General features: G+C 41.8%; 1 long non-coding RNA gene across 2 annotated transcripts in view; it reads left to right on the forward strand.

Moving 5' to 3' along the window:
• Positions 1 to 10971, forward strand: part of LOC132243561 (uncharacterized) — a 174998-nt gene that overhangs the window by 121989 nt on the left and 42038 nt on the right. Inside the window, exon 3 of one of the 2 annotated variants that reach the window (XR_009455189.1) lies at positions 8111 to 10345. The exons of the other annotated variant lie outside the window; for it this stretch is intronic. This is a non-coding gene — a long non-coding RNA (uncharacterized LOC132243561). Of the gene's footprint in view, positions 1 to 8110; positions 10346 to 10971 lie in introns of those variants that run through there. 2 annotated transcript variants of the gene reach the window in all.

The following is a 10971-nucleotide window of genomic DNA, read 5'->3' on the forward strand; positions in this document are numbered from 1 at the left end:
GGCTTTGAATGCCCATACCCTGGCACCACAAGCTCCTCTGGCTCTCCATCACAAGCACTGCTGCCCACAACCCAGGCTGCCTGGGCACTGTCCCCCTTCCCCTCGCCCTCCCCAACCTGACCAGAGGCATGCACTGGGGTCTGGGGGATTGTGTCCCAAGGAAGAGACATGTCTTGTTCTAATCAAATGTTGAAGCTGCCAAACTGCTAGTGTGTGTATTACACAAAAACTGCAATGTGGCCTGCTCTAGATCTTGGAAGCTTCTTCTCAGTTAACCATGAGAGAGTGGGGAAAGACTCTGCTTGTGCCTGGGGGGAAGGAGGGTGGCAGCCTGCCCCACTGCTCTGGCCCAGGACGGCAATGTTTTTCCCATGGGAGGCAGTGCTGACACGACTTAGGGGTGTCATAGCTGGATCCCAAGTGGTCTTTGACCCTGTGCATAAACTCTTTATCCTGGTAAAGTGGCTCGCTCAACTTCATAGCAGTTCATGAGGCCTGCCTCAGAAAATGGTTGGCCATCTTTAGACCTTATTCTTGGACCTTTACAGCATGTTCCTGGTCCTGGACAGTTCATTCACATGTTGTGGCACTGTGGGTGCAAGCAGTCACTAACCTGTCCATTTCAGCTCCCCACAGTGAGGGTCCCTTTTGGTCCCCATATCACCAGCACCATCTACACACACATCTCTGGCACTCTGCAGATGTCCAGATGACCATCCTGGATCCAGCATCCTGGGCTCCACAACTGGGCCGACTGTGCACAAATGTGGAGTCTTCAAATAAGGGAGACACTGAAGGACTTCTGTATGGCCCCTTTCCCCTACCTGGGGCTGGGAACCGTGCAGCTCCCTGTGACCCAAGGCTGACCATGGCGCAGAACGCCTGCGTTTTGTCTCCCAGCTGGGAAAACCTGGATGCTTAGGTTCCTTCTCCCTGCTGTGGGAGTGGGGAGGGCTGAAAAAATCAAGTATCAGGGCCCAGAGGCATGAGCCTTTTCCAGTTCTCTGAGAGAAGAGGGAGGGAGGGATTGCCATGTGTTGATTTTGGTGTGATATACATATATGTATTTAGACTCTTCCATTTCCATTCAAAAATATTTTTAATGGCAATGGGGGTCTAAATGCACCATCTCAGCTTTCTTTCTTTTCTTTCTTTCATTTTAGTAATACATTTCATTTTAGTAATTCATTTTTTCATTTTAGTTTTGATAGCTACAATGAAGTGACCTCTTTTTATCTTGTTTCATTGTTTTATATTGTAACGCATTTTATATTATGTGTTTAAATATGCATAATTTAATATTTATATTTGTCTGTTTTAAAAGAAAATATTATGTTCTGACACCGTCAAAGCAAAACACTTTATATTAACTTCCTGAAATTAAACAATTCAATATTTCCAAATCAAAATTTTACGGAATGTCTGTTCCACAGAAAACTTCAATTTAAAATGACAGAAAAAGGGAGACATGGAAGAAAGGACCCTCCTCCTGGCAAATTAGTTGTAGAAGTAAATGCCTTGCATGAGGGGAAGTGGATAGTTGGACCTACTGGGCCAGAAAAGGACCTAGATAATGTTTAACTTGTGGCATGATGGTTAGAGTACTGTGTTGGGGAGTCAGAGAGATGTAGATTCAAAACCTTTAGGCAAGAGGGTGTAGAGCCTGGGTCTGTACTTTCTAGGGCACGTAAACTAACCACTCAGCTACTGGCATTAAACCATGACAAGGCTGTCTTCCTTCTCCTCCTCATCTAGCACCTATTAATCATGGGTTTCTGGCTGGATACATTTTCAGGACTTACACATACATGTACATCCACAATGGCCATGCATACATAGCCATGTACCTACCCAGGCAGTGCATAATCTACTGAGCATGCTCAGTCCAAGAGCGCACACTTAAGTGTCTACACTACAGAGGAAATAATATTGGTACATGTATTTTACGAGCCAAAAATGTCACTTATGGGTGCTAACAAACACGGAGAGAAAACCCAACCCACTTTACCAGAAAAGGAATTGCATCAGTTTGACGTAGCACGCCCAGCGTCTGTATAGCTCTTGTGCTTCAGCAGGGCTTTTTGGTGTACTTTTATCTAATAGCTGATTGAATCAGCTATTAGATGAAAGCACCAAAAAGCCCCACTGAAGGGTGTGAGCTATATAGATGCTGGGCAAGCCGGGTCAAACAGACACAACACCTCTTCTGGGCATGTGCTGTGCTTGGTGCTGGCGCATGCCAAGCTGAATGTAAAGCACCATTTTGGGGGGGGTTCTACATTTGTAAGCACCCTAGCACATTTTTAAGCATATCTGTTTCCCCTGGGACAAGAAGCAGCAGCACACCTTGTGCCCTCTGGCATGCAGCAGGTTACCCTGGGTTGGGTAGAGGAGGCTGGGGCCAGCACTGGGCTGGCCCCAGCAGCCTTACTGGGGGCTTCCTGGGACTGCAGCAGTGGCAATTCTGCCACTTGGAGCCTGACCAGCAGCTGGAGCATGGCTCTGGCCAGCCAGGCTCTGGTTTTGTACAACGTACGTTGCCTCAGTATGCACTACTCCACTTTTTTTTTTTGCACACTTTTTTTTGGCCCCAGGATCTCCCAGGGTCAAAAAAACCCCCTGTGCTGCTACCTTGCAACATGAAGAATGTCTGCAGCACCACATTGTACATGGCTGTGCTTATCTGGACACAGCCTATGTGGCTAGGAAACTGCCATTTAAACACACAACGGGAAATAGAAAACCTGCCTTGGTGAACACTGAGTGGAGCAAGCTATCTTGAGCTAATCATCCACTTAATACAGCAGCTGGTAAAAGTTAAGCATGGAGTTGCACATGATCTGTAAGTTCAAATCCTATCTTAGCATACACTAACTTCTAGGGCTGTGTGAAATTTTGCCGGGTGTTTCATTTCGAAGCTATTTCAATGCGTTTCAAGCTCAAAACAGCAAAATCAAACTGAAACAAAAGGCTTCAAAACACCTTCAAAATGAAACCAGGGCTCTTGAAACATTTTGAAAGTTTCAAAATGTTTCAAGTTTCAAAGCCGGGCTTACTTGGCTTTAGCGCCAGTCACAGGCAGCAGCAGCAGGCTCCTGTCATCTGGTGCACAGATCTGGGGCCTGCGCCCCCAGGAGGGCTGTGCCAGACTCCACCCTGGGGTACGAGCCCATGGATCTGTGCGCCGGATGAGAGGAGGCTGCCGCTGCCACCTGGGACCAGCGCCAACAGCAATCTTCCCTGGTGCTGGGTGTGGGCTGCACCCAGCGCCAGTCCCAGGTAGCAAAGGCAGCATCCTCTCATCCAGTGCACAGACCCTGGGACCCGCACCCCTGGGAGGAGTCCAGCATAGCCCCACAGCCCTCCTAGGGGTGCAGGCCTCCAGATGTGCGCCCCAGATGAGAGGGAGCTGCTGCTGCCGGCAAATGTCAGTTTTGCTTTGAACAGTTTGAGGTGCAGGTTCCCAGAAACCTCTACCCCTATCTCCTTGAAACTTGGCAGGCTTTGTGCCCTCAGAAGGGGCTACCATCCCTGGAATTTGCATCTGAATCAGGGAAGAAATGACAAAGGTTTAGGCATTCTCATGATTCCCCATTATAGCCTATGGGCAAAATGTCAAAACACATCAAGACAGCGAAACAATTTTGACAAAACAAAATGGAACAGTGGTTTGAAACAAAACTATGAAGCAAAACACTGTTATGGTGAAACGAAAGTTAAAACAAAAAGGTGCTGTTTCTCACAGCTCTGCTAACTTCCCTGTGTAGACTCAGTTCAAAACCTATATGCCAACAACATTGCCATGTTTCCTTTCTAAAGGCCTGATTCAGCAGTACTGATCCCTCAAGAGTTGGGAGAGGAAGTTTCCATGAGAATTCTGTTTCCTGCTCCTTCAGCAAGGGAAATAGTACTCTTCTGTGATGTCACAGTTGTTATGATGTCACAGAAGTAATACGGTCAGCTGCAGGAAGTAAGGAGAGACCTGCAGCAAACAAGAATCCTGGACCTGGTTGTCATTAAAGGAGCAGTAATGTAGATGTACATGTAAATTGTTCCTCCTTTAGGGCCCCATTATACTGACAGAGAGCTGGTACAAATGGAAGTCAGGTGCTCTGTTTTGATGCAAAACTCCCTAGATGGAAGAAAAAATATCACATACGATCTGTATCAGCAAAGTTGCTTTTAAGTGGCATCGGGGTGTCTTTTTAATTCAATGAAATCTTTCTGTTTCTATTGATGCTTCACCATAAAGCAAAAGTAAAGAAAGAGAAGAATTAAGAACTGGAAGACTTGGTTTTTAAAAGGTATATAAAAATGAACATAAAGCAAGAGATGAAGAGAACAAGAGAGTCATGGAAATCCAACAGACAGTTCCCAGGCCACTAAAACTGTATCTCCCCCACCCCAAAATACCCCAAAACAAAACATTAATCATTATTTAATGGAGGAGGAGGGGAGGGAGTGTTTTTTATTGTGAACATGTGCAAATGGAGACTTCAGCCATATAAAACCATTGCCACAATAAGTATATTTGTGTAACAGTTAGTGTGAGAACAGAGGTTCAACTTTTGCCAAACAGTAATGTCAGTAATATTATGTGTGTCAAGAATCCAGTTCCCCAGTGTGGAATACTTTGGAATAGTTATAATTAAATGTTTTGTCACTGAAGGGCAAAGCTGCATTCATTTCAACTGAGAATTATACCTAAAACACAGTTTCCAAACATTCCTTTTTTGGCAGCTCCTGAAGGAAACTTTATGCAGAAGGAATTTCAAGACACTTGTAATTAGAGCTTTCCAAAAAGGAAAGAAAAGAATATGCACAGGGCAGTTTTTATTTTGTCTCTTAAGACAGAGAGACCCAGTCCACATTTTTCCTTATTGTAGCAGGGATTATCTCTCAGGTTTGTTCAGTTGATATATCTTTTCCATTAGGTTTCTGTTAAGGTTTCTAATAACACTTCTGTGAATCCAATACTTTCTGGGAAGTTTATTACAGCAGCTGTTAAAAGCAGAGCAGAGGTATCCAAATAGTAGAAAAACATGCATTTACCACACTTACAGCTCCAACAGATTTAGTTACCATGTACCGCTTGTAGTGTTGTGTCTTTTCCTCCCATATATTCCTTGTAGTCTTATTAAGTACGTGGATTCAAGCAACACTGTGGCCCCCAGTATTATGTTTTGGAATTCATTTAAGTAAGCTGAGGTTGACGTGTAGTATGGGAAGGTTCTTGGCAAACGTGGCATTGGCTAAAGATTGTGTAAAAAGGCACATTTGTAGGGGAGATGCATGTGTGAGAGAGCGGATAATATATTTTATTCATTAAGTGCTCCCTTCACACACACAGAGCTATCTACAGACCTATCAGGCTTTCATCACCCAAATGTGATCCAAGGGTGTTCAAAAAGTGAAACACATCATAAATCTGGAGGTCTGGTCAAAACCTGGAATGTTTTAAAAAGAAGCAGGGGTGGGAAGGGCAGGGGTGGGGGAAATAGAGAGTGAGGGGTTGATCAACACAAGGTCTCTTGCAGATGAAGCACCTTTCTATGGCTTCATGTCTCGCAGTCATATTTTATCTCATTATTAGGTGGGACAATTCCCAACTCTTTTTCCTTTTCATCCAAAGGAGCTAGAACAGATGTGTCCCACTTTATAAATGTTGACCAGCTGAGAAAGATACTTGGATAGTTTACAGTGATTTTCTTTAATGGTTTCCCCAGTGGCAATGTGAATATCATGTTAGAATAAAGAACACACAAGACCATCTTTGTTTTTACCTTCTATGCTGCTGCTAAGGTCAAGAGTTGTTTTTTTTTTCTCCCAACAAGTTTGGCTAGGAATCGTTAGACTTGGGAGAGCAGTGTTAAAGACAAATAATAGTCCAGACTCTTCTCTCTGCCTCCCGTCCTCCCCCTCCACTTTCTGGATAAAATTAAACACAAGACTTGGGGACTTATTTGCTTTTCCTTCAAATATGGTGCCAGATTCTGATGTTTTCCCTCACATTGAACAACACCTTACTCCAAAAACAATTCTACAAGTCAAGCCCAATCTTGCTGATTTATGTCAGCTGAAGGCCTTCATTTGCTTTGTTACAGCTATGCTAAGTTACACCAGCTAGAGATCTAGCCCCAAAAGATCACTTGCCTAGTAAGGTTATGAACATTTCATGCACGCTAATCACATCAGAATTCCTTCCTACCACTGATTCCCCCGGTACACGTATAGAAATCAGTGGTATCATACATTAAAATTGTTTGTCATAATGATTTTCCTCTGGTTCTACTCTGGGCTAGATTATATATAGAAAATGTTGTCACCCCAGGAATAGCCCTCCTGTGCCTTAAAAATACACCTGCAAATTTAGCCTTAGGGTCTTGGATCCAACTTTTTGGGAATGGTTCTTTAAACTTCTTAAACTCCTCTTTTAGAAGTTTTTGCTTCCTTGAATAGCTATGCAGTTGATACTATAACCCTGTGTCATTACATAATTTGTATGTATTATCATGCATTTGATTGTAACTAATTTCCATTTATTATAGCAGATGAATGAGCCAGATTGTTTTGGTTTTTTCTTATAGGGGTTGCCAAGAGATGCAAACTAGTTTATATATATATAGTTATATATAATGAGTTAGGTACTTTTATTTTATATAAGTTCTTTTATTATATATATAATTTATAAAAGTATATATATATATAAATAAGTATATATTTTATATAAATATATATAAAATAAAAGTACTTAACTCATTGACTTTCTGAGCACTTGCTGCATGGCATACTGCCACCATGCCAGATCTATGGAAGATATGAGCAGTGTATCCCCAAATAAGAAGCCTTCACTAGAGTTGTAAAAGCTCATGATTTTAGCTTTGAGGTCATTGGTTTACTGCCCAGTGCTTTAGCCAACATGGCTATCACACACACTATTCTGAGTTTGACTTGAATGGAACCAAGCCTCTGGGTGTCAGAGCTAGTAGAGAGGAACATTTGGAGGGGAGAACAGTTGGTTGCAATTTTTTCTATGAGAAAGTAAAACATATTTTGTAAAAATGACTTTTGATGGGGGGAAAAAAAGAAAAATCTCCCACAGAAATAACTAGAGCTTTTCAACCAGCTCTGCAATGTCCTAGGTAACATTTTAGTTGACCAAAAGATGAATTTTCTGACCTTCTCTAGGTTATGTCAAACAAGTTAACAGAAATATAGTACATTTAGTTTGAGATTTCATAGGGAAACTGGACATTTTTACATTGCAAATCTCAGTGACCCCAGATTACATTTTATTTGAGCTTTTGAGGGCTTTTTGTGGTACTTTGGCATCACTATTTGTATTTGGAAAGCCGGGGTGGGGGGGATCTGGGTTTCGTGAATTTTGCATTTTGGGGCTGATTATTATGAGTATTCTTGGGAATACTTAAAACTGAGTTCTACTCCTACCTCTGCTTTGCTGTGATCCTGGGCATAATACCTAACCTCCATATGTCTCATCTTCTCCCTACCCCTCTAAAAAGGGACTAAACAACATTTCTGGAATAAGTGAGAATGTGTTGATTCAAAGGGCTGAGCAAATATTTTACTTAACTATCCAGTTTTCTTGCAATTGGACAAAGTATTGCAATTTCAACATTCCAACAGAAATGTTCACTGTAATTTCAAGTCACTACAAAGAGGAGAAGGGATGATTTTTCTTTTCTCTTCCATGGCTTCTACAGAGCTTTGTTTGTTTGTATGGGCCCTGTGCTCAAGAAAAATCTTAGTCCCTTCATGTTTTTTCTTTTGAGAATTATTTGCTGCATAACTGCCACTCCTATGTTCCCAGGAGTGCAAGAACCACTGAAGGAGACTGAGACAGGAAAGGAGTTCTCATTGCATCAGCCAAAGAAGAGTGGCAGCTATGATAGAGTATTGCTCATCCATCCTAAGAAGTATAGAAATGGCCACCCTGTGTCTAGTAATGGAGGGGAATCTGTAGACCAGGTGCTATTCAACCTATTGGGAGTCTAGGTAGACTTAGATGCTAGAGTGCAATACTATTCCACACTGTCCTGAAAATCCATTAACACATTCACTAAGTAACTGATGTCATCTTACCTTTTAGATTGAGTTGGACAAAACAGCAAGGAAGAGGACCTACCCACCCACCCACCTTTGCATGAACTGTTCTTCAGGAACTGGAGTAGGGCGGAATTGTACTTAAGTGCCTACATCCACTTATGTACCTAAAAGATGTGTTTGTACCGTTCCTCACTTCTTCCTTTAGCTTCTCTTCTGGTTGCAAACAGGAAGCCAAATTAAGGCCCTGCCTCCCAGTCTTACATCGGGGGTGGGCAGAATATAGATTCATAGATTTTTTTTTTCCAGCCCAAAGGAAGTATTATGATCCCCTGCTTTGATCTCCAGGATATGAAGCCAAAGAACCACACCCAGTAACTTTTGCTCCTATTACCAGTAGTATTATCATTATAGATCGGGGTATCAAACTTATCAGATGCTGTGGGCTATATGAGGGGCATGGGGTCAGTTCATAGATCGAATTAGGCCTGCAGACCAGCCCCATGTGCCATGTATAGCACATACCCTAAACCATCCCTGTTCGCTATATGAAGCATGTGGGGCCAGTCCAGGGCTCACAATCAGCACCAGGGGTGTATGGTAGGACTCCATGGGCTGTATCTTTGATACCCCTGTTGTAGATGAAGTCATCCCCTGAAGTGATGCAGCAATGGATATACTCCCTTTGCATCAGTGAGGAGGCCAGATTCTGTCCTCCTTTGGGCTAGTACAGTTCTGTAGTGACCCCAATGCAGAGCTGCTTTGGGTGGATGCCTTAATGGATTTTTCAGACTAAAGCAGGGTAGAATAGAGTCACACCTATGTCCACCTCGATGATACCCAGTCATTGGAATAGAATCTGGCATAGGTGACCCTTCTATTCTTCCTCAATCCACACTGAGGTAAAATACCCACTGAAGTTAGTTCCTAATTGGTTCCCTCTAAAACTGAGTTAGATCTAGAGATTCAGTCCTATTAATCATAACAAAATACAGTATGCATATACTTGGCAACAATCTCTACTGAATTCTTCTGAAAATGAATGAGATTTTCCCTGCTGTTATGATCTCCCTGAGAAACCTATGTTCTGCAGCCTTCCCCTCTACATCCAAAGCAAACTTTTGAACTTTACCTTTAAGCTCCAGCAGATTAATTATTTTCTGATTATCCTTACACAAATTGTTGCACATATGGAAAAATAAATATATGACTCAATTCTCCACTTTGCCATGTCTCTGTAGATGTCTCTCCCCTTCTTTGTGTACTTTAGACTTTGTGTTCTCTGCCTGCTACAGGGCATCCTTTCAGGTGGGCTGAGTGATGTGGAGCTACTCTTTGATTTTCGGTGGATGAGAACAATGTCTATAGTGAAACCACTCTACCATCCAGTATACTAGTTGATCAAGGTACACAAATACATTTTTCTTGAGGAAGATCCTTCCTTAATGGGCGCTCAAAATATTTTACTAGATGCCTCCATTGGCTTAACATAAACATTGCTACCTGAGTTAGTGTTCAGCATACATGTAGTCATTTTCCCTAACTAAAACCAGCTAATTACTTCTTGTATAAAATAAAGAACAATTTATTCTAAAAGGCCCAAGCATTCATAAGGTGGTCTCTGAATTTATCTTCCCAGCATGAGCCACAAAGTTAGGAGTTTAATTCAAATCCAAATTTGTGAGAGTTCAAGATAGCACTTGTAGTAGTTGTGATGGCTCAGTGAATATGTGCGAAGGAAGATATTACCAAACAAATCTTACTTCTCCCAAAGTTCAGTTTCATTCTTTGGTCCCTTGATCTGGTCTTGTATAGCAACAATGTTTGATTATGTTTGTGTTTATAGCAGTGCAACTGCACTAAATGTAGGAGAATTGCATCTGTGTTAAACCACTGTCAGAAAAGAATTGAGGTCAAAGGGGCTGACTGTAAGAACCCCTCTGATCCTTTCCTCATTCCATGTAATGTGAGATCTGCTGTGAATTCTTCATTCTTTGTATGACACAGTCTACACACAAGTTTGCATGGGTTTAGTTGAATCAGTTTAGATAATACAAATGTTTGTACAAACCTTCTGCTTCAACCCAGGCTTGTTTCAATTTAGCATAAGTTGAGTTGGAATTGGTTTAATTATGGGTGGTTTAAGCTGCTCTTAAACCAATATAAATGTGTCTGTACAAGAGTTCACACCCATTTAACAAAACTGATTTAAAATTATTTAAATTAAACTGTTGCAATTTTCCTGTATAGATAAGCCCTAAACTATGTTTGGAATGAAATAAACCAGTGCAAAGTCTCTGTTAACTCAATCATTTTTTTTTAAAAATCATATCTTAAATTAATCCAGTACAGCACTGAGTCGAAAATGGCCCTTAGGGTAGACTCTTTTTCCAGTGGGAATGTTAAGCATTGTTGGGGGAAGGATTGTTAGATTTATCCCTTCTATCTACTACCCTTTTTTAGGTTGGTTTATAAGATCTGATGAAGGACATCAGACTGACAACTCTGTCTATGCTAGGATCTGTCTTCACCAGTGGTTCTCAACCTTTTTAGACTCAAGGCACCCTTGGGAAAATGTAAGCTTAGTTTTCACTTGTTTTTTGACTATAGATAAAATGATGGAGCAGTTTTTTCTGTTGCAAAGAACTCAAAAAGCCCACAGAAGGACAGAATGTTTTGAACACTATGGATTCCTATTTGAAATCCCTGGGTGTATTTTGTGAACCTTGTTTGCACACCCACCTAACAGTGCTAGCAGTTTTAAGACACCCTTAAAATGATCATGAGGCACCCCAGGGTGCCATAGCACCTGGTTAAGAATCACTGGTCTACACTGTAGTCTGAGGTGTAATTGTAGTCATGGAAGAGCTTGATCTGACTTGTGTACTGATAGCGGTGAAGCTACAG

The sequence above is a fragment of the Alligator mississippiensis genome, chromosome 10, assembly GCF_030867095.1.
Source record: "Alligator mississippiensis isolate rAllMis1 chromosome 10, rAllMis1, whole genome shotgun sequence".
NCBI lineage: Eukaryota > Metazoa > Chordata > Crocodylia > Alligatoridae > Alligator > Alligator mississippiensis.